This window comes from Mixophyes fleayi, chromosome 6 (genome assembly GCF_038048845.1).
Source record: "Mixophyes fleayi isolate aMixFle1 chromosome 6, aMixFle1.hap1, whole genome shotgun sequence".
Lineage (NCBI taxonomy): Eukaryota > Metazoa > Chordata > Amphibia > Anura > Limnodynastidae > Mixophyes > Mixophyes fleayi.
The window spans coordinates 75,549,689-75,575,139 of NC_134407.1; the positions used below are offsets into that span (position 1 = coordinate 75,549,689).

The 25,451-nt window shown below is 41.5% G+C and overlaps 1 long non-coding RNA gene across 1 annotated transcript in view; it reads left to right on the forward strand.

The window, feature by feature from the left end:
• Positions 1–850: 850 nt before the first annotated feature.
• LOC142161339 (uncharacterized) overlaps positions 851–25,451 on the forward strand; it is a 40,690-nt gene continuing 16,089 nt past the window's right edge. The window contains exons 1-2 of the long non-coding RNA XR_012693380.1: positions 851–934; positions 23,019–23,097. This is a non-coding gene — a long non-coding RNA (uncharacterized LOC142161339). The remainder of the gene's footprint in view (positions 935–23,018; positions 23,098–25,451) is intronic.

Sequence of the window (25,451 nt, forward strand, 5' to 3'; positions counted from 1 at the left end):
ATAACACTCTCAATCTGAAGTAGTCTAAACATCCAACAACCATTGGATGGATTTTTTAAAATCCCAATCCATGACAACCAATCTGAAATGATCTTTTATCTGTCTAGGTATGGCAAGTTAGACAATGAAAATGAATGTATTATTGGTGGATATGGTTTAGTGCAAATTTGCAAAGTTAATAATGAACTATGACCATTAAATTCTGTTAACGCTTTGAGTTAAATGTCACCCTATAATTTGCATGCATGTTTCATTGCATTTTGGAGATGTTTGTACAAATGATTTCTCTCATTGCAGCATATTACATAGAGTGTTTTATTGGCTGTTGGATTACACTGCAGTAGAGCCATTGAGAGGAAAGTCAAGCCCCAGTATGGTGGCTTCATTGCCTATCCACCCAAAAGGGGTGATGAGGTTCAATGCGTTACAAGATATTTTTCTTTTGCACCAGGTTTAATGAGTAAATATATTACTTTATTTCTGATACAAAGAAGGGTCATGTTATATTGTAATAAGCACTAATATAAAAAGTATATATTTCCCTAAAAACAGATCATAGGTTGGTTAGATAAATATATCAATGTTTAATAACACGTTCAAGTTTCAAGTACTGCTCAGATTTGTATATGATCCATCTGGGCTATGATCAGCCATTTCATGTTTTAGCTTTTGCTATGTGGGTCAAATTGGATATTGCAGGAAGCAAAGTAATATCAGTTAAGGGTTCCTGGTAAAAACATTTTACAGTGCTTCATGTTTTGTACTTTATTATGAAACTAGGTAATAAAAAATACCAGAGTGTACAATTTTATAGCGCTGTAAATTAAAACACCCCTTTCTCTAGGGACAATACATGTGGATTCTATAATATACCTGCAGTTACCCAAAGCACGCAAACTGGCAGCTGGAATCTGATGTTTTCAGGAGATTTAAGGTAATGTCTGAGAATCAATGAACACCTCTATTGATGAGGTAACCATGAGTCATTTCAGAGCTGATATTGCATTTGTGGCCTTGCAGTGTGTTTCTGTGATCATTCATCTTTCACATTATCGGTAACAGATTTATTTTTAATCACTGAAGGACATTAAACGTCATTTACAAGCGATATGTGTGGACAGAAATTTAATTTTACGCAAATACACCTAGTCCTCCTCACAGATAGCAAGAAGCATGTTGATGATTTTGGACATTAAATTGACCTTATGCAGGTTTCTGAGTTTGGATGGGAATGCACATGGTGGAAAGAGTGAAAAGATCACTCTAAAGTGAAGCTTAATACCACTTTCGGAGGACGCCTTTCACTCATTTCATTTTCTTCTCAGAAAATACAGCTTTGTTTAGCTTCATTTGTGACTTAATAATAAAATTGAGGGGGCATATATATTGTATTTATTACATATTTAACTTTGTGTGTCTCTATTGTTTGAAATACATCTATGAAGCTTACTATTTACTGGCATTTAAACACTGCTCCTAACTTGCATGCAACCACATGTGAGAATAAATATATTTTATTCTCCGTGTCCATATCCATTTGTGTTCACACTTGAATCTATATGCATTTGCATTTTGGGAAGATTTGTTTGGAGGTTGCTTGTTCCATTTCAGTGCATTTAAAGTATGTTATCGGAGCCCATTCATCTTAATGTAGATTATACATTATATACTGTAATAAAGGGAGGCATTTATCTGACAATATGCAAAGAAAACATACAAGCAGAGTAAGACATTGGCGCAGTTATGCACCTAGATTCAGGTTAAACCAAGTAACGACTTATGTGTAGTTTAAAGTTGGTTAACTTACATGATTTAAAAGCTGCTTCCTCTCAGCAAACAGACAGGGTGTGTCTGTTAGTTGAAACAGAGCCAGTGATGGGTGTTTTATCTTAAAGAGAAGGTGGGTGTGTCACCTGTCCATCAAGCTAAGGCTGGAGGAAGAGTATCATGTATAAAAGCTTGTTTGTGCCATTTGTTCACTGAGACCAACGCTGGGAAAGCTGGCTGGTCCTGAGAGAGAGCTGGTCTATGTATTGACATGAATGGAGCTGCCCAGCATTGTTAACTTGTTTTTTTCCTGCATGAATAGAAACTCAATTAATATTTATTGATGTGAAGTCAAAGCAGGGAGTCCCTGGAATGTCTCTTACTGGCAGCCAATCACTTTACAGGTAGCATGGGAAACTGCTTGTGATTGTCTGAGCGTTTATGGAGAGATCCGGTCATCTCAGTTCATAGTCAATGAGCTGCAGTCTGTTCATGATATCCTTTGTGTGGGGCAAGGGGGTTACATTTCCTGTGTATTGTGACAATAAGATTTTCCTGTGGATTATAAAAAGAATTCCCATGGATTAAAAATAATGAGCATGTGCCTTGGATTACAACAAGAAGATCCCTTGCATTAGAAATTAAGGACATGTGCAGTGGAAGAACAAGTCCCTTGGATTACAGTACGATTTTTTTAGCAAATAATAAATTGAGGAACAAAGGTTTATGGAGTTTTCTTTTCAATAAAAGTTTTTTTTAATAATTGTGTCTGTTTTATTTACATTTTATTACTATTTTAGTATAATGAAATAATAATATAATAGTATAATGGAACAGAGTCATGTTGACCGCCTACCAATATACTGGGGCCATTCTATGGGTCCCAATAATCATGTCCCTCATTACCCCGGTACCCAGAAGAGCAGAGAGAGCACCAGAATTTTTCATTGCACAGCTTGCAGTCTTTGGAAGTTGGAGTGTACACTGTTTTCTTGCACCTTTCCCTCATAAAGGCTTCAGGCCTGTACTTACCAGCCTGGGCTGTCTTTGCTATGACAAGGACTTTCCCTGTTAATAGTGGAACCAGCGCAATCTGTTTAGACTGGGGCTTGATGCCAATCTAGAAAGAGGATCCCATGCAGGTTGTTCCCGTTTTAGTGGGAGCTAGCCCAGGCTGTCCAATACAGGGACAGGTTTAGGAACATGTGGGATGTTGGCCACACTGCCTGATTTTATTTATTTAATATCATCATCATCATCTATTTATATAGCATCACTATTTCCACAGTGCTGTACAGAGATTTCACTCACATCAGTCCCTGCCCCATTGAAGCTTATAATCTAAATTCCCTAACATATATACACACTCACCGAGAGAGAGTAAGGTCAATTTGATAGCAGCCAATTAACCTACTAGTATGTTTTTGGAATGTTTGAGGAAACCGGAGTACCTGGAGAAACCCCACGCAAACACGTATGGAGCTTCTCTCATTAATTTCAATAACCCATGCATTTCAATGGGGTTTCTACAGGTAATGCAGCACACACACTGAAATGAGTGGGCTAATGAAATGGAAGGGAAATACTTTGCTGCTTGTGTTCCTGATGCATTCACAAACGCATCTGAACATGTCCAGTGCATATCAATTGTGTGTGTACCACACTTAAACAACACATACAGAATGCATGCATGTAGGTAGCCAGCTTTAATGCATTTTCCCATATAAAGTGTGCCTGGAAGATGTAAAAGGTCCTTTTGCAGGGAGAGAAGTGTTCTGCTGCCCCACTAAACAGAGCACTATTCTAGCCACACCTTATTCACCACTTGACTCTCATTTAAATAGTCTTCTACCACAAAATTAAATCTAATCAGGTATCTAGCTGTCTCTCTGCTGTAATTACCTGGATGTCAAAGTGCTTCCTAAAACTCAACATCTCCAAATCCGAGCTCATCACCTTTCCTCCTGCCAATGTTGCTGTCCCTCCCAATATCTCCCTCTTGGTTGAGAACATCACTCTTTCTCCTGTCACCCAAGCCCGCTACCTTGCAGTCACCCTTGACTCAACTCTCAGCTTTACCCCTCATATCCAGTCCCTTACCAAATCCTGCCACTTCTGCCTCCATTACATTACGAAAATCTGTTCCTTCCTCTCTCAGGAAGAAACCAAAATCCTGGTCCATTCACTCATAATTTCTCATCTCGATTATTGCAACCTGCTTGTCACTGGTCTTCCTCGCACTTGCATTTCTGACTTTCAATCCATACAGAATGCTGCGGCTAGGGTCATCTTCCTCTCCCACCGCACTTCTTCCGATTCTCCTCTGCAAAAATCCCTTCATTGTCTTCCTATCCGTTTCAGAATTCAGTTCAAGCTCCTTACCCTCACTTACAAAGCCCTTACCAGCACTTCTCCCCCTTGCATCTCTGACCTTGTCTCGAGGTACATACCTACCCGGCCACTCTGTTCCGCCTCTAACCTCCGCCTCAATTCACCTCTCATTATCTCCTCCCATGCTCACCACCAAGACTTCTACCCTGCTGCCCCTAATCTTTGTAATCCCTACCCCGTCTAACTCGACTCTCCCCACAACCTGCAGTCCTTCAAACGCTCACTCAAAACTCACCTTTTCAAGCTTGCCTATCCTACCACCTCCTAACTATTCTATCACATCCTCTTCCTCATTTGCCATCTAAATTTTTTCTCCAAGTTGGTCCTACTGTGTCTCACCACCCCTCCGTTTAGAATGTAAGCCCTCGCGGGCAGGGTACATATTGTCACACGTCTGTCTCCTGTCCCTCGTACGTCCTGTCACGTCTTTTGCTGCACTCTGTGCGAGTCCCCATAGCATCACTGATACTCATCTGTGCTACTGACGTGTATTACCTCATCTATTTGTTACTTGCTTCTGTATCCGGCGCTACGGAATCTGTGGCGCCTTATAAATAAATTATTAATAATAATAATAATAATAATATGTACATGCCTATACTGTGTGCGCATTTACTAAAGGGGTTGGTATCTAACAGTTTATGCATTCACATATGTACATAAATACACCTAGGTGTAAATCATCACACGTACCTGAAAGCGACGTGCATACGAGCCCTTATTTGTTAGCAACCAGCTTGGGCTCACCTTTGCATGTATAGAGGTCAATAAACTGGTGTCTGCGTCGTGCATATTATGAAAGAAGTAGAAAATATAACCCAAAGCCCATTGGGCTCTCATTATTCCACTATTAAGACAGCATAGGGGAACAAAGTATTGACAAACTAATTATTCTTGTTTTGCTTTTTCCACAAGCTAATTCAATATGTAAGAGATGAGCTGTTTAAAAGCCACTGCTTATTTATGCAGAAAGATGCTTTGTAAGGCTGCCCATCTCCATCTGATTATAGCACCTGATGTTTAGATTTCTGCAGTCTAGGTAATTTAAATTTCAGAGACTACAAATTGTGTTGTAGATCATCACACAGCCCTGCATTTATGATGGTGTCCAGCTACTATATTCTGCCATGAAAACTTTTGGGTTAAATATTTATTTATATGTTAAATGGCACTACAACATCAATGTACTGCCATTAGTTGGTGACTAAACAGCTGCTGAGATTGGTCAAACTCTGAAAATGAAAATTATTTAATATCCCTTAAAACTTTCAGTGATTTCATTTACTGTAGATGATTAATTTTTGCTAAACATTCTGTTGCCAAGAGGTTCCTTTCCCTCTCCATTGCAAAGTGATAGGAGAAGTTACTCCCACTGCCTTCCTTAAAAACCTTTTAGACATGTCAGTTTTCAGCAGTAGGGGAAAAAGACATATGTTGGACAGATTGGAATAAATACCAGCTATTTCAGGGAAATTATATAGTGTAGCTCGGACCTAATCTGTTTGTGTCTACACAAATGAATTACGTTTGTGTATTTAGTGGTTTAACACATTCAGACATTTCTACAGTATTGGTAGTGTATATACAATACCCACATGCAACATTTGCAAAATACAATATTGTTCTGATCTTTTCTTCCGTCTTTATTTCTTTTCTTTATCCTAACCCAAAGCCATTTCATTTTCACTACCCTTGGATATCATATGTGCACTAAGTAATTAGGTTAAACACATGTGAAGGAGGACATTGCCTTTAACCTTCAAAATTACGTATGCTTGTATGCTACAGGGCAGGGTCAGCTTTTTGTAAATAATGTGTACTATTAATAGACTCCCAGCTCTGTAGCTACAGACCCTTGGACACCTGTGCAAAAAATGAGCCAGTGAGTGCTCTCTCTTAATAACACCCATTTTATACAAGAATATCAGTGCATATCTGATACAACACATCTATATTGGCCAAGGACATTTCCACTGATCTGGCTGCCTTTCAGGGGATGCTGAAATCTATTTTTCTGTATCTGCCCCATTATCTCTTGTCTTTCATGCCTGTCCTCCCTTATGTCTTGTCTGCCCGCCAGAGACTGCAGCACTTTTGTCTCTTGCCTGCACCCCTTTGTTTCTTATCTTCCCTCACCACATGTCTCCCCTTTGTCTCTTGACTTTCTCCCTTGTCTGCCTCACTCATATCTACCCCCTTGTATACGGCCGTCGACAATCTACAACGCTAAGCAAAGTAAATTGTCTATGGCCGCATACTTACATTTCCACCTTAACAGCAAGGAGAAGAGCGTCGCGGTAGGCAGTGACATCATGCAGAGTGGTCGGATTCTTCATTGGTCGCGATCCCTGGCAGTCAGCAGTCACAGCATTCGCCCTGGAGCCAGGTCGTGAAGTAGCCGTTCGGGGTCGGGGTAAGTATTGTCGGGATAGTCAACATCGATATGCTGACTACCACCAGTATTTTAACCCTCTTTCCTGTTTTCACATTGCCTTCCATCTCTGCTTTATGGGTCCATTCCCGTCTCCCTTACTACAGCGGAAGCACAAGGATGGTCTATATAAGAGGTTTTTTGTTTTTTTAAATGACACTGTGTGTTGAGTACAGATGTCACTGTCTCCTATAACTACTTAACGTGCGTCTTTATTACGCTCAGTCACAAGAAAGGGGGAAGAAAGAAACATTGCTGAGACTATAGCGATTCAGTGTTACAGCCCTGAGGTCCATTTTTACTCCACTGACATATTGAGTAGGAAACATTATAAATTTCCTTTAACTGCTAAACCCCCTGTGAATACAAAAAGGTTGCAAAATACTGCAGTGTAGTGCTTTTCACACTGTCTATTATTCTGTCCTGGTAACGCTTCAGAGCATGAACTCTTGTCCTTGTTCCCATAGTTGTGAAAATTCTCTGTAAAGTATGTATCATATCCATCTCTTATGCTTTCTACAATTTTGCAGCAATTACCCCAAACCACTTAGTCTATGTTCCTCCTCCATGTAACAAAACGCAGTGTATTTCCATGAAATTTGGAAAAAAATCTTGTATTTTTGCGTGGTTTACTTCACATGGGTAAAGTTCCAACTCTTTGAGAAAATGATCTGTAAAGCAGTGTATAAAACATTTACAGTCCTAGAGAAGTAAACCACAGTAAGTTTATAAAGTAATTTGCTCGTGAAACACAACATTGACTAAATAGCTTGAAAGACCTCGTGGCTATATACAATTACCATTTACTTCCACATTAGAGACGTCTTGTCAAACTGTCCTTCTCCTGCATATTGTGACTGGAAATATAATTTCATCAAGAGAAAAGAACATTTTCCATTTTTACAGTAGGAATTTTATTTTGTGGCGAGAGATGGAAAGTAGAATATTATTTTGTGGAGCAATAGGAAAACCTAAGAAGACGATGTCGTATGAGGACAGTTTAGATGCTAATCTTATAAGATACAAAGGTCAGCCACCCAGAAAACAGAATCGTCCTTAAAACATGAACGTTTGGAAACTGGTTTCCATAACCTGTGGTTATATTACTGCCTGCTTTTGCAGAGATGCCAGGAAGGAAAACATATTTGAAGCCTTTGATGTCATAGAAGGACTTAAAGACCCTGAAGAGAACTCAAGCAGCAAACTGGTGTCATTTCAGCCACTGATTGGATGATGATCTTTGCGCTTTCACTACTGGATGTGTGGTGAGTGCTCTCCTATCCACTGGCCTAATCTTACTAAAGTTCTATAACAATCATAATCGTGAAGCTGAATTTTATGGACTTTGACATATTGGCCCCTATATTGTCTATGAGCAGATGGTCATTAAAATGGCAGTATCATCCAATAATTATCTTATGTTTCGTAGAAGGCCACAACTGATTATTTAATTAAATGTAAGTAAATGTTTGCATGCAGTGTTTTCTAATAGTTACTCCTCAGAGCTTTACATTAGAAGATACAGCACTACTTGGAGCCTTGTAGAGTAATTGGGCCTGAATCATTAAGGAGAGCAAAGCAAAAATAAAAAAGGAGTAAGTTTTCTCCTGGACAAACCATGTTACAATGCAAGGGGTGCAAATTAGTTTATTGTTTTGCACATAAGGAAAATGCACTGCTTTTTCATGTAACACACAATTATGTGATAGCTTTATTTTTACAATGAAATTTAAAGTTGATCTAGGACATGCGCTATCCCAACTATAAATCTGTCCCCACATTTTAAATTTACCTCCCCCTCCAATGCAACATGGTTTTGCCTAGATGCAAAGTTGCTCTGTTTTTATACTTTGCTCTCCTTAATGACTCAGGCTCAGTGTATTTAGTTTGGTTGATGTCTAACAGACACCACAGTTAGCTCTGCGCAGGCAGGATTCAAACCGTAGCACAGGGTTTCCCAAACCCACTCCTCAGGGCTCCCTAACAGTGCAGGTTTTCCATATCTCCTTGCTGGAGCACAGGTGTATTCATTACTGACTGACACATTGTAACAGATCCACAGGTGGTCCTAATTATGTCACATGTGATCCGGAAAACCTGCACTGGGGAGCCCTGAGCACTGGGTTTGGCAAACCCTGCCGTAGCAGTTTCAGTTATGTGGTTGCCAGCTTGGTAATTAAACCCCAGTTAAGGGAAAGCTAGATTTTAGATGGTGTGCAGCCGCCGACAGCCTTAGCTGTCAAAATGAGGGCGGGGCTAAAGCATCCCAGGTACAATCACATTCTAGATCTGCCCCTGGATGTTATTCAAAAAAATATCACACATTAGATCTGAGACTCCTTGCATTTTTCTATATCAGATATTTTGATTTCACACTTCCCCTGTGGGACATTTTTTGCAAACCTTCCACCGTTGAGACAATATGCCTGAAAACACCATTGGGAAGAAGCATGATTTCTTCAGTTTATAATTTACTATTAGAATTATACACTAAATCACAGCGAAGGCATGAGGGTGAATGGACCCCTACCTGAGAAACATTACTGGGAGCAAGTAAGAGACAAGATATCTCGTTCTTCAATAGCAATTCTGATTAAGGCGATGTGATGCAAGTTGAATGACAGATGGTACTATACTCCTGATAAACTTAAAGGGCCTGATTCATTAAGGAAAGTAAAGCAACAATATGAATAACTTTGAACCTTGGCAAAACCATGTTGCAATGCAAGGGTTGCAAATGAGTTTATTATTTTTGAAAATACTGGCTGTTTTTTCATATAGGGCCCAAATACTTGATAGATTTATTTTTACACTGACATTAAAAGTTGAGCTAGGACATGCTCTACTCCAATTATAAATCTGTCCTCAGATTTTAAATTTACCTCCCCCTCCAATGCAACATGGTTTAGCCAAGGGCCAAAGTTACTCTTTTTTTTTTGCTTTACTTTCCTTAATGAATCAGGCCCAAAGTGTATAGCTGACCTTCTTGATGGAGAAAATGTGGCTACAGGGAAACTTTTAACGATGCATGTATTTTAGGACAATGTGCAGATTTTTTTTAACTCCTTATCCGAATATGCAATACCCCAATACCTTTGGATTTTCCTTCATTTTTAGCCCCCCCCCCCTTATCATTCTGGGCCAAGTATCACTACTATCACTCAGCTGCCCCAGATAAAATTTAAACCTTATCACTAGAGAAAGGGGCAGATAAATAGGTCTGTTTACGTAGGAACAATTATGCCTGTGTACATTGTGCGTTGTTTGTTATGGAAATATAAAAGTAGAATACTTGCACATGCCTGTTGTACTTTTGTCTATGCTCATCGTATTTTCAGACTTAAAAAAATGAAAACGGCTAAATATTGGCATTTTTGCCTGTAACATGGTATTTGTTTCATCCTCAGAGTGAAATGTACGTCTTCTAAATTGAAATTAGAAATGTTTTCCCAGAATATTGTGAAAAATTGAACCCAGGTGTTTGTACCATTTCATCAAATCATGATCACAATAACTCTGACGTTTATAGTATTCAGAGCAGAATTTCGCTTTTCATCATTTACAGAGTACAAATCGTAAAAAGGAACATTTAGGACGGTTTTAATGTTTTTGAAAGGAAACAGTTCATTTCATAACCTTAGCTGTAATGTCGTATTTTCAAGAAAGTCACATGATTCACCATTTCATAACTGCCTGTGAGGGAATTGCAGATTAAGAGAAAGCGAGAAGTGATATCCAATGGCAGTTTTTTCCACTTTCCTATTGCATTAAGAGAGTTACAAGGAAATTGGAGAGAAGCACATTTCTTATTTATTTAAGCATATTTCAGATAATGCTGCTGAAAAGTGGGTATAAGGCAGGCTACAAATATCTTAGGCACGAATAAGTGGAGTGTTACCTGTCGTCTTTTGAAATAGATGTCATTTTTTTTTATTTTTTACAACTATATATAGAGAGAAAAATATTATTTTCAGATTCTTTTCATAGTTACTTTTACATTTGTTGCAACCCAGATACCCTGCAACTAATCAGCCATTTCCAGTCTACTGACACCAATGATGTGCACTCTACTCAAGGATTGATATAGTTTTTGCAACTTACAGCATAACAATGCATGGGGATGGTCCCTTTATTGGGGTTTGTGGCCATATTTATGCAGCACAATATTACAGCTTCTTTTCATAAGTTCGTAAAACTGACTTAAAACTAGTCTGTGCCATACAGAATTGGCGGGAAAACTTTTTGGCAGGGAAGATGGTTTTGAAGATTTCTGGGACTGCTTTTGCTTCATACTTTTTTGGTTCTCACCATTTATAATTGAACTTTTTCACCAATATGAATATGATGTCATGACTGGCTGCCTCCTGTGAAGGATGGCCAGATGGGTGAAAAGTGACTGGACCCATACCAGGTGGAATCAGCATTGCACGTGCTTTGCAGTATTGGAGCAGCATGGTGGCTTAGTGGTTAGCAATTCTGCCTCACAGGGGTCATGAGTTGCCTGAGCAGCATAAGTCCCATACCAAACTTTCAGGTGGATTAGAGGAGGTGATTAAAGCTCAATATGTTACCCATAGACTGAGGGGAAAGCCTTATTCTGCCTGGGACTATCCACCACAAATTCCACCTGTGATGCCTAAAATAAATCAGGTTTTTGTCCCTAAGTGGAGAAAGTGCTGCATGATTCTGTGCACTGGGGTAACTGTACACCACTACCCTTACAACATCTGCATTACACAAGCTTTGTTGTTATCATACCTGCTTATGCAGGGCTTATGTTTGCTCAGTTGCCCATGAGGGCCTGAGACAAGAAAGACTGAGCAAGAACCAAGGGTGGCAGACAGAAGTGCACTTCAAAGGTAACCACACCACCCACCAGGCAGAGGACGACCACTATCATGCACCAGAGGGAGATGTAATGCTAGCAGAGAAAATAAATCATAGGACAGCCTAGGAATGCATAATTCACATATATATGATTAGGTTTACTGAGTTTTGCATTTCATCTGTGATTTAAATTTTGCACTTAGCATCAGATGAATGTAGCTAAAAATACAGATGTGGAAACAAAAGTGTGCATATGTGTATTTGCACAAAGGGCGGATTTTATTTTCAACTCTAAATGACCCCATATAAGTCTTCTAATGCCCCTCTAGTAGATTTTACATTGGAAAGACAATCTGATGTTATAAAGATTGGATACAAGAACATAAGCAATGGTTCACCACAGAAGTAGAGGTTCTCAAACTAATTGCATATGAGCTCACACTCCATAGAGAAAAATCTGAGTGTGCTAGCTAGGCTAGCACACTTTTCACCTCCTGGCAATGGGGTAGTGGTGGTAAGATTCCTGAGTATGGAAGCCCTGTGTATCTCCTGTTATCAGGTATATTGTCGATTGAGTTTTAAAAAAATCGTCAGCTTCCCTTGGGGATTAATTCTGTGAGAAAAGTGCCTATTGCCAGCTCTCATTTTACCTATCTTTTTTGTTTTACAACCTTTTACGATTTTTCAACTGGTGTTGTTGCACCTGTAAAGGGACTGAGTCAAAGACAGAGTCATAGACCACACCAAAGGTTTTTAAATAATAGGGATAAGGTGTTGTCTCATACCCTACTGCATTGAAAAATTGTTTGCCTTAAGAAATCATTTGGTTTTAATTAATTGCCTTGCTTTTGGGGAGAGATTTAGCTTAAATTGACAACAAATGCCATATTTTAATGGAGCAGTGAGTGCTGTGCTATTGTTTTTTTCTTCTCTGCTACAAGTTTCACAAAGTAATTGTTTCTGTATAAACAAACACATGAGTGGAACACATTGAAAGGCAGTATAATAAGGGTTCTATGCTTAGAACTATTCAATAACTTTCACTCCCACTCCGAAGTTTCTCAGTATGAAAAGTGATGCTTGTTGCAGATAGAATTCTGCATATATTTCGATATAATATTTGTATGTTTAGTATCATGCCTGTATTTGTATCACCTCCCCACCTCTGTTATGTCAGTGATCGCCTGAATGCATCTCAGTGAACTTTTATGAGCTGTGAAGGTGAAAGTAAGGTATTGAGACTGGCATCTACAATCATGGCCAAAAGTTTTGAGAATGACACAAATATTATTCACAAAGTCTGCTGCCTTAAGTTTTATGATGGCAATTTGCATACACTCCAGAATGTCATGAAGAGTGATCAGGTGAATTGCAATTAATTTCAAAGTCCTTCTTTGCCATGACAATAAACTTTATTCCAAAAACAACATTTCCACTGCATTTCAGACCTGCCACAAAAGGACCAGTTGACATCAGGTCAGTGATTCTCTCATTAACACAGGTGAGAGTGTTGACAAGGACAAGGCTGGAGATCACTCTTTCATGCTGATTGAGTTAGAATAACAGACTGGAAGCTTTTAAAAGAGGGTGGTGATTGAAATCATTGTTCTTCCTCTGTTAACCATGGTTAACTGCAAGGAAACACATGCAGTCATCATTGCTTTGTAGAAAAAGAGCTTTACAGGAAAGGATATTGCGGCTAGTAAGATTGCACCTAAATCCACCATTTATTGGATCATCAAGAACTTGAAGGATAGAGGTTCAATAGTTGTGAAGAAGGCTTCAGGGCGCCCAAGAACGACCAGCAAGCGTTAGGACCGTCTCCTAAAATTGATTTAGCTGTGGGATCGGAGCACCACCAGTGCAGAGCTTGCTCAGGAATGGCAGCAGGCAGGTGTGAGTGCATCTGCACGCACAGTGAAGTCTTTTGGAGGATGGCCTGGTGTCAAGAAGACCAGCAAAGAAGCCAATTCTCTCCACGAAAAACATCAGGGACAGACTGATATTCTGCATAAGGTACAGGGATTGGACTACTTAGGACTGGAGTAAAGTCATTTTCTCTAATGAATCCCCTTTCATATTGTTTGGGGCATCTTGAAAAACGCTTGAACAGAGAAGGAAAGGTGAGCGCTACCATCAGTCCTGTGTCATGCCAACAGTAAAACACCCTGAGACCATTCATGTGTGGGGTTGCTTCTCAGCCAAGGGAATGGGCTCACTCACAATTTTGCCTAAGAACACAGCCATGAATAAAGAATGGTACCAAAACATCCTCAAGGTGCAACTTCTCCCAACCATCCAAGAACAGTTTGGTGACGAACAATTCCTTTTTTATAGCATGATGGAGCACCTTGCTATAAGGCAAAAGTGATAACTGAATGGTTTGGGAATCAAAACATCGAAACATCGAGGAAACTCCCCAGACCTTAATGCCATTAAGAACTTGTGGTCAATCCTCAAGAGGCGGATGGACAAACAAAAAACCCACAAATTCTGACAAACGCCAAGCATTGATTAGGCAAGAATGGGCTGCCATCAGTCAGTATGTGTCCCAGAAGTTGATTGACAGCGTCATGGCGAATTGCAGAGGTCTCAAAAAGAACACTGCATATATTAACTCTTTGCATAAACCTAATGTAATTGTCAATAAAAGCCTTTGACACTTATGAAATGCTTGTAATTTTACTTCAGTATACCATAGCAACATCTGACAAAAAGGTCTAAAAACAATGAAGCAGCAAACTTTGTGAAAATCAATACTTGTGTCATTGTAAAAACTTTTGGCCATGACTGTAAAAGCAGGATTCCTGACAACCAGAGGTAGTGTAATGAGTTTTTGAGTTCTACATATGCTGTAAAACCAATCAAAGGCTAAAACCAAAAACAGCATGTGTGGTATTTGGGGAAAAGGTCCTCTTTCATATTGTTCACTTACAATAGAGAATCACACCAACTGCAGATATGGTCACCTTCTTTCCTTTTACCTCCAGTGCAACGTCTTGCACTGTATCTCTATCAGAGCCGGATTTAGACCTCATGGCCCTAGGCAAGATATTGGTTTGGGCCCCCCCTCCCTCCCTCCCTGAAACAATCCATAGCACTATATTTTTTTTAGCATAGCATATACTCCTATAGTTAGGTAGAAGGGTAAGTTATGTGCCGCCGCACATGACGCTGCTCCTCCTGCATCACCATGCGGCCCCTCATTATTGTCCCTCTCATCACACTGTCCTCTCCTTTATCATTACACTGCATCAACATGTGGCCCCTCACAACTGTCCCTCTCATCACACTGTGCCCTCCTTTATCATTACACTGTACCACCATGTGGTCCCTCATTACTGTCCCGCTCATCACACAGTGCCCTCCTTTATCATTACACTGCATCACACTGTGGCCCCTCATTACTGTCCCTCTCATCACAATGTGCCCTCCTTTATCATTACAATGCATCACACTGTGGTCCCAGCAGTTAAAGAATAATGTCCATGGACCCCATATTTTGTCAAAGGATCTAGCAGAATGTTGAACTATACTGGTCATATACTTCATACGATGAATATTAAGCTCAGTGGTCGAAGTGGAAGTTTAGAAGTGGTGGTATGAAAAATGTAATGAGAATGTAAACAAGTGAATGGAATTTTATTATTTTACAATGAAGGCAGTATGAGAAGTAGCGGTATGGCCTACTACCATATACACCCCACTTCCACCACAGCTTACCTTTCAATTCACACAAATTGTACTTTATCTTTAACTAAACTTAGGTATTAATCATAATTAACATGTCAAGAAACTGCAGTTCATGGTTAGCAAGCCCAGTAATAAAAAACAGCAGTCTCCTATCACTACCACTTCACAGACCGTCCGCTACTACAGTTACTGACTGCAGCCCTCTACCTACAGAAACATGAAAAGGTGCTGGAATGCAATAATCATGTTAATATGTCAGTCTTCTGCATGAATGTGCAACATTTAAACAAGTCAGACCTCCTCATAATATAAATCCCACTAGATGTAGGATAGTTGGCAGACTGCCCTGCTCTCTGTCCTACATGTTCACTTTTATGGCTTGTGGCTGCTGGTGTCTTTAGATCAGCTGCTGCTTGTCTGGATCCTGGAATGTTGGAGGCCCTATTTGGAAAAAAAATGGGTACACACGAAATTTAGTAAACTCCAACTAGCTCCAGTGTTAAATCAATATAGCACCCGCATTTTCTAAGTAGACCTCCCTCCAACCAAAACATTAAATTAATAGCATACACATTTACTAAATAGACCTATTTCCCTCCAACCAGCAACAACATTAAATTAATAGTGTTACGATTTAAAAAATAAACCTATTTCCCTCCCACAAACAGCCCCTCATACACACACATAATATAAATAACCTGGCCCCTCACACACACACATAATATACATATACTGGCCCCTCACACACACACACACACATTATATTAATATAAAGGGTGCCTCTTTTCATTTTGAGGTAAGAGAGGTGTCAGGATTGAGGCAGCGGGTCATGTGAGGGAATAGATAACGAGCATGTGTCATGGGGAATATCAAAGAAAATCTGGTGAGTGTTGTAAGGGTATTGTTGGCTGAGGAGGGGCCATGTGGGGAACAGACTTCTAACTCACATGCCCCCCCTCTGCCCAGTACCTTCATACATGCCCCCTCTCTGCCCACCACTTTTAGCCACACATGCCCCCCATATGCCCTGCAGCTTCTATCACACATGCCCCCCCTTGTGCCCTGCAGCTTCCATTACACATGCACCCCCCCTGTGCCCTGCAGCTTCTATCACACATGCCCCTCCTATGCCCTGCAGCTTCTATAACACATGCCCCCCCTGCAGCTTCCATCACACATGCCCCCCCTGCAGCTTCCATCACACATACCGCCCCTGTGCCCTGCAGCTTCCATCACACATGACCCTCTATGCCCTGCAGCTTCTATCACACATGCCCCCCCTGCAGCTTCCATCACACATGCCCCCCCCCTGTGCCCTGCAGCTTCCATCACACATGCCCCCCTTGTGCCCTGCATCTTCCATCACACATGCCCCCCCTCGTGCCCTGAAGCTTCCATCACACATGCCCCCACTGTTCCCTGCAGTTTCCATCACACATGCCCCCCCTGCAGCTTCCATCACACATGCCCCCCCTGTGCCTTGCAGCTTCCATCACACATGCCCCCCCTATGCCCTGCAGCTTCCATCACACATGCCCCCCCTGAAGCTTCCATCACACATGCCCCCCCCCAGTGCCCTGCAGCTTCCATCACACATGCTCCCCCTGTGCCCTGCAGCTTCCATCACACATGCCCCCCCTATGCCCTGCAGCATCTATCACACATGCCCCCCTGCAGCTTCTATCACACATGCCCCCCCTGTGCCATGCAGCTTCCATCACACATGCCCCCCCTATGCCCTGCAGTTTCTATCACACATGCCTCCCCCCCCCCCCTGCAGCTTCCAAGTACCCTTCTTCTTACCTTTTTCCACACGAATGATGACAGGAACAGAAGAAATGATGGAGCTCCTGCACCGACTACTTTAGAATTCCAGCAGCCCGCCTTCACTGTCTACCATTTGACCATTACAACATTAAATTAATAGTGTTACGATTTAAAAAATAAACCTATTTCCCTCCCACAAACAGCCCCTCATAGACACACATAATATAAATACCCTGGCCCCTCACACACACATAATATACATATACTGGCCCCTCACACACACACACACATTATATTAATATAAAGGGTGCCTCTTTTCATTTTGAGGTAAGAGAGGTGTCAGGATTGAGGCAGTGGGTCATGTGAGGGAATAGATAACGAGCATGTGTCATGGAGAATCAAAGAAAATCTGGTGAGTGTTGTAAGGGTATTGTTGGCTGAGGAGGGGCCATGTGGGGAACAGACTTCTAACTCACATGCCCCCCCTCTGCCCAGTACCTTCACACATGCCCCCTCTCTGCCCACCACCTTTAGCCACACATGCCCCCCATATGCCCTGCAGCTTCTATCACACATGCCCCCCCTTGTGCCCTGTAGCTTCCATTACACATGCCCCCCCCCTGTGCCCTGCAGCTTCTATCACACATGCCCCTCCTATGCCCTGCAGCTTCTATAACACATGCCCCCCCTGCAGCTTCCATCACACATGCCCCCCCTGCAGCTTCCATCACACATACCGCCCCTGTGCCCTGCAGCATCTATCACACATGCCCCCCTGCAGCTTCCATCACACATGCCCCCCCTATGCCCTGCAGTTTCTATCACACATGCCCCCCCCTGCAGCTTCCAAGTACCCTTCTTCTTACCTTTTTCCACATGAATGACGACAGGAACAGAAGAAATGATGGAGCTCCTGCACCGACTACTTTAGAATTCCAGCAGCCCGCCTTCACTGTCTACCATGTGACAGCTGCGATCACATGACCCTGATGCCCCCCCCCCCCCCCCCAAATCAGGGCCCCCTGACAGCCGCTAGGTCTTAGGCAGGTGCCTAGGTTGCCTAGCGGTAAATCCGGTCCTGATCTGTATCCTTATAGTAAAGGGATACTATCCAATTGTGGTTTCAGCAAACAATCTCTTTTTCTGGGTACATTGTTGTTGATACGCTTTACTAAAACCAACTGTGACTCCCACTTTGTCCATTCATACAGCACTATTGCATTCACACTTTTCATATGCATGAAGCTTAGATTTTGTGGCAACAACACATTTCATAACTGGGCACACCACAAATCTACTTTAGAATAGTAATCTATTTTTCTCAATATAGACCTTTTATTTGCACCAATTTAATTCTTAAGGTAATTCTGCTTATTAATATTTTATAGATATACTATTATACTAGTCTACAGTATTCAGTTGTAAGGACAGGTGCTAAAAGAAGGAGGCAAATGATTCCATTGGCCATGCAATCTGTCCAATCAGGTGCCTCAGTCAATGCACACCCCCAGAGCCTAGAAGGATAGAACAGTGTGCTCAAAGTGTGCACTCTCGTTGTGGGCACACACAGTGCAAATTTCCGTAACTTACGCTACACAAAAGGGCATAAGTCAAATTCAGCATCAGGCCCTATGCATTTGCGCATGAGTCCCATAAGTGTTTGCTATGTGAATTATACCTCACTTAGGTTTCCAGAAAAATTCAGAAAATCCATTTAAATCAATGGGAAAGCTCTAGTAATAAATAAATTAAAATATAATTAAATAAATAAATAAATAAATGATAAACAAAAATCAGATAACCCCCACACCCAAATTCTAAACTAGCTGCGGCAACCTAACCTAGACATGTTTACAATAGAGATGAGCGGGCTCGGATTCCGTTAATCCGAGCCCACCCGAACAGTGCGGATCCGAACGGGATCCGAGCACTGTTCGGATATTTCTGGCAGGCAAAAAATTGAAAACGAGGCTCTGTCGTCCAAGTCTTGCGTCGAATCTCGCGAGGGGTGGGAGGGAGGGCCCAGAACAATTCCATCTTGTACCTTTTTTTTGGCATTATGTGCTCAAGCTACCTCGGTGCAACCTTTTGGCCTAAAAACAATATTGTGAGGTGTTCAGAATAGACTGGAAATTAGTGTAAATGATTGTTATTGAATGTTATTGAGGTTAATAATAGTGTAGGAGTGAAAAAAAAACCCACAAAATTGGTTTTTAGCACTTTTTATGCTTTTTTCAAAATAAATCAGAACCAAAACCTTTCGTCGGATGTTTTGGCAAAACAAATCAGAACCCAAAACCTCAAGCTAATCAGAACCCAAAACCCAAAACACTAAAAGTGGCCGGTGCACACCCTTAGTTTACAATAATGCAAGGAAGCCTACGAGAATGTGGTTCCCCTGTCACCATGGAAACCCAGCCGCAGATTAGTCGGTATAGGGCTGCAGCTTCTATCGAGGGTGAGTGGCCACAGAAAACACTGCTTACACACTGGTGTAATCACTCTTGTTTAGCGCTGGTGGGTATGTACAAAGTGTAAGTCCATAGAGATGAGTGGACATTATCCAAGTATGGACACAAATAGATAAAAATGTATTGCATAAAATGGGCTTTACTTTAATATGCTTTACATTAACATGCAGTTGTGCCAATGTTGCGCTAAAAAAAAGAAAAACAATTGTCATTTACAGGGACAAAGATTAGTTCTAATTCTTTTATCAATAATTTCACACTTTGTCTAAGTCACATTTGCTAGTAAAAAATAAGGGTGCTAATAAATACTGATTTGGTTTCATGTTTAATGTAATGTATGCTGTTGTGTTGTTATTTAAATGAAAATTATAGTTATCATTATATGTTAAATTATGATTTGTTTACATATATTGCTAGTATATAATAGTTTGTCTTTTTACTTGTTGCACTTCTCGCTACTACGTTTTACTTTTTGTCTAAGTGACCCCTAGTGGTAATAGAGTATAATTGTGCTGCTTTAACTTTTCAAATACTTGTATGTGTATATGAAAATACTGTGACGTGAATTTTCATACACTCAGCTTTCACTCTTTTGCAAATTTTTCTTTGGTGAATTGTAACGGATTGAAATCTCTGCATGAACCTGAGAATTCTTAATATTGTTCCTTAATAAATCTACAAAGTTGATATGAGCTGGAAGTAATCACAAAATGCTGCAATTGTCCCCAACTGTCTCGGATTTAGTGGGTCTTATATAGAGCCAATACAAATTTTACAAATTTACAAATTTTATGACATGAAGTATGCAATGGTAAAATTTGGGCTCACAAGCGAGCATTCTCTGAACAAAATCACCCATGTAGCTCATCATTAAGGCTATGGGAACATTAAAATGTCCATGAATATCTGTATTGGACTATATACAGTTCATACAATCACAAGATACTTTATGCATCTAAATTAAATGCCTTCATGACATAATGTATCCACAATAGTATAGTATACTGATTAGATATGTGCACGGAAGTATGCCTATTCTGTCATATAGTATTACCAAAGGAAAACAACTTTGTAAAAGGACTATTACTAACTCCTATTATTTTATTTATTTATTATTCGTGTCTTATTTATTTACTAGCATACGTCTTACTTTTTTTAAAAAAACTTTTTTTATATTAATATTAATGAAAATACTGGCAAGCGGCACAAGCTATGATATTAACAGGTAGTGGGCAAATAATAGAGACACCTTGATAAATGAGGCACACCAAGCATATTGAAAGCAAGGGATTCAACACAGGTGTAGCTCCTGCATTAATTAAGCAAATAGCATGTCAGCAGAGTCATGTATAATTATGCTAGATTGCCCTGCTTGCCTATAATTATGGCATGAATGGCTACAGTGCCGTAACTAGGGCTGTGCGAGAGAGGACACCGCCCAGGGTGCCATGCTTAAGTGGGGGTACAGTTTATGAATATTTTAGGTTCATTTGGTTAAAATTGAGAGATGGGGGCAGCAGATTTCTTTCTCGCACCATGTTGTAAAATATTAAGTTACGGCTACGAATGGCTATATGGTAATTACACTGAAAGACTTGTAAGAGACCCCGGTTTGAATACCATTGTCAACCCCTTATGGCCTCTGACCTTTTGGCTTTCATGTTAATCTTCTTGTGCTTATGTCTGTCCACATATGGCATTGCTAAGATTAATACACGTGTGGTTTATTCCCTATTATGTTCCACTGGGGATACAGTGGCGGAATTAGTGGCGCTATATAAATAAATGATGATGATGATACAAAGCAAGAACCCATTTATGTGGATAAGCCCTTAGAGGCATTTTCCTTGTTTTTACTATAGCCTATGTAGTGACCAGTTGTGCAAGTTTACTGCCTATTTTACTTTCTTGGGTTTGCAGGATTTTTTATGATTGTCATTTTTTAATGTAATTGCTCTGTATTTGGCTGTCCGCACACTGCGGCACAAGCAGAACGTGTGGCCTGAAAATAAACCTGATAATTTGAACAAAATCAAATTGGCCTGTGTGTGTGTGGTCATCGTCTGAATGCACTTCCAGTGAACTCGGAAGAGATCCAGCTGCTTAAACTGTGCTCTGAATCACCACTCACATGACCGGCCAAATTGTATATAAATCTGATTGCCTTGCACTTGGGTAGTCAGCTTTTTAATACAGCATAGTGACTTATATGGGCAGCCGCTTTTTATTTTTGTTTCTTTCATTATTAACAATCACTCTGATAAGTGCACATTTTGGAGTTATAAGAGAGCATTGCCGAATATTAGATATAGAAATATTAGAAATAGATTGTGGAACTCAAAATACAGACCTAGCAGGCCCGGCGCTCCCATTAGGCAACGTTAGGCTGGCTCTGGTGGGCGCCACAGAGATTAAATGCATTGAGTAATACTGTGCGGCAACCGCTGAGCATACCTTCCACGGCCGCTGCACAGCTTCAGATAGATCCACAGGGAGGGGGGAAGGGCTATTGATCGCCACCGTCGCACTCCCCTCCAACTGCCAATGGAGCGCACCGTCCCTCTGTCTCCTCCCCTCCACTCTCCCTCCCCTCCCTGACTGTCGGGCGTGACATCAGCATCACATCCCGACAGCGTCATTGAGGAGCCCGGCAGAGAGGTGTATCTTCATGGAGACAAGTTTCAGGAAAGGAAAGAGATCGGAGGGGGGCGTTGGTATGCTATGGGGGACACACATTGGTATGCAACAGGGGAGGGGGGGGACATTGAGATCCAGGGAGGGGTGACTGGGATCCAGGATGAGGACATTGAGATCCAGGTCGGGGCATCATTGAGATCCGGGGTACAGTGTGCTGATGAGGGGACATTGTGATTTGGGGGGGCCGTCAGGAGACAATGTGATTCAGTGGGGGTGGTGTGATGCAGCGGGGGACATTAAGACATTGTGAATCAGGGGGGCAGTGGTGTTATGCAGGGGGGCAGTGGTGTTTTACAGGGGGAGCAGTGGTGTGATGCGGAGGGGGGCAGTGATGTAATGCAGAGGGGGGCAGTGGTGTGATGCAGGGGGGGCAGTGGTGTGATTCAGAGGGAGGGCAGTGGTGTGATGCAGAGGGGGGGCAGCGGTGTAATTCAGAGGGGGGGCAGTGGTGTGATGCAGGGAGTGCAGTGATGTGATGCAGAGGGGGGGCAATGGTGTAATGCAGAGGGGGGGCAGTGGTGTCATGCAGAGGGGGGGTCGGTAGTATGATGCAGAGGGGGGGCAGTGGTATGATGCAGAGGGGGAGGCAGTGGTGTGATGCAGGGAGTGCAGTCATGTGATGCAGAGGGGGGTGGCATTGGTGTGTGATGCAGGGGGGCAGTGGTGTGATGCAGTGGGAGGTTAGTGGAATGATGCAGAGGGGGGTCAGTGGAATGATGCAAAGGGGGGGCAGTGGTATGATGGAGGGGGGGCAGTGGTATGATGCAGAGGGGGCGGCAGTGGTGGGATGCAGAGGGGGGGCAGTGGTGTGATGAAGAGGCATGTTAGGGCCATCTATTCGCATTACTTGTAATTTCCACGTGGACCAATAAAGGAAAGAAGATGCCCATTGCCTTTAACAAGTGCATAATTTATAGGCTTATTGTGGCAAGTTGTTTGTTCCGAAATCTAACACCTGGATACCTCCCCTCTAGAAATCCTGTGTCTGCAGTGGAGTCTGAACAGCATTCTGCAGTAAACATCACTGCATCTGGACTAGGTAAGGTGGAGGAGGTAAGGCTTACCTTTTTTTTATTTTTTTAAACACAAAAGCACAAAGTCAAGCATGTGAGGGTCTGTGAAGTGTGTATTTGGTGTGTTCGTGGGGAGGGGGCGGTATTTTGAAATTTTGCCTAGGGCTCCGAGAACCCTAGCACTGGCCTTGAGAATTGGGAACGCAAGTGTGCAGACACCTCCTTGCTCACATAGTGCATCTTTACCAACAAGGACCATGTTGTTGATAACAAAACTAACATTTTTTTGTTCCTGAGAAAAGAACATGCAATTATTTTGTAATCTTTGTAGTATCAGGTGGGTGTTTCTAGCGACTAGCCTATAAATATATTACAGAGGTTGTTATTGCATCACATACAAACGAAATTCATTTGTGCCCTTTATTGCCAAAATGAGCTGTGTCTCTCCGGTGGTGGTGAGGGGGTTAAATTTACGCACAAAGGAGAGGTTGGCATTTCTGGAAAACCACACACAGCTTTCGCGTGACAATCATTCCTCTTGGGTCCCCCTTATTTTCCATTGCTTAAATATGTCAGCTCCTCCCCCCCAAAAAACCAGAACACCTGCAGACAGCGCTGTGGAAGGTTCTATGACCTGATGAACTTTTTTTGACGTTTTTATGTGGTGTGTCAGACCCAGACAGTGGGTAAAAGGGAGGTGTTCAGCTCACAGAAGGCCCCAGGAGTCTGGGAAAAAAGAGGGAGTGAGGGCAGGAAGAACTTAAAAAGGAAAGTGGAAAATTGTTCTGGATTCTTGAGTTTGTAGTTATGTAAGTCCCACATGCCTTTAATTCTATAATAAAGCATCGAAGTATAAACATGTGTATGGATAGACAGATAAACACATTGTTTTACATTTATAATAAGCACATTCTCCATATATATCCTAAACTAAAATCTATGTAATGCTTTAATTTTCTTTTTTTACATTTGTTACGTATCTTGTTATACTTTATCATACCTCATATCTTATAGCATATTCTAAAAATAGGACAGTTCAGTTTTCTTTCTGGTGCAACTTTTTCAATTTAATATTTTATTTTTTCGATGCACCCCCGACTGATACAGATCTTCTATGTTATGGGTCTGATCTTGCAGTTGCAGTTGCAGGTAAGTGCATTTGCCCAATGTAAAAATACATCTATATGCAAAACTGGTACACTACGCATATGCACAGCATTTATAACTAGTTTACAGTTGCATGACTTATGCAAAATAAGAATTTTATATATATATATATATATATATATATATATAAATATATATATATATATATATATATATATATATATATATAGTATATTACCTAAACTTTTTCACTTCAGGCCTCACTCTCTTATTTATTTTAATGTTGACAATACTGCCCACTGCCTGTAGCCTTTCCTGTATATCACTTTCCCATAAATACGTATCAGCACTGCAGTTAATATTGATACATTTTTCTGCTGCCCCCAGTCATCTTCCTTCTTGTGACTTATATCGATTTCATTTCGTCCATAGAACCACAGACCTCTGACAGCAGCTCTATCTCACCATAGCAATCTACCTAGAGGACTTCAAGACAATACACACAGATCTCCATGCGACAGACTATTTTCTGCTAGTCTAATTAGGTTTTGCTAGCGGGGACACACTAACCAAGTTAAATCACATTAGTGCATCTGTAGGGCCGGTATTACCAATGGGCGAACCTAAGCAGTTGCCTAGGATGCCAATAGTTAAGGGCAGGGATAAATTTGCCATAGACCTAGCCTGGTAGACCGGTGGCATATTGGGGCCGCCTTATGTCTTTATCTACCCCCGTCCAATTTTGAAAAATAAAATGATTGAGATATTTTTCACCTGGCAGAGGAGGGGTCAGCGTAGATGAATGGCCTCCCATGTGCTTTCTGGTGGCTGGCTCCTCCCCAGGACCAGGACTTGAGCTGATCCATCCCTCCCCTACCTGTCCCTAGACTGCCTTATTTCTCCAGGAGACTCGCTGCTTCAGACTTACTGTCAGGTTCTGGCAGCATCTAATTGCTGCTGCAATTACAAAAAGCTGCATTGTGTTCCTACAGCAGGTAGGAAGTTGGTCACTGGGATAGTGAGGGAGAGAGGGGTAGAAATGGTGCAGTATGGGGAGAGGGGTGGTACTATAGCAATGTGGGCAGCAGGGTAGTATTGGTGCAGTGTGCGGGCAGCAGGATGGTATTGCTGCAGTGTGTGGGCAGAAGGGTGGTATTAGTGTAGTTGTGGGCAGCAGGGTGTTATTGGTGCAGTGTATGGGCAGCAGGATGGTATTGGTGTAGTGTGTGGGCAGCATGGTGGTATTAGGTCAGTGTGTGGGCAACAGGGTGGTATTGGTGCAGTGTG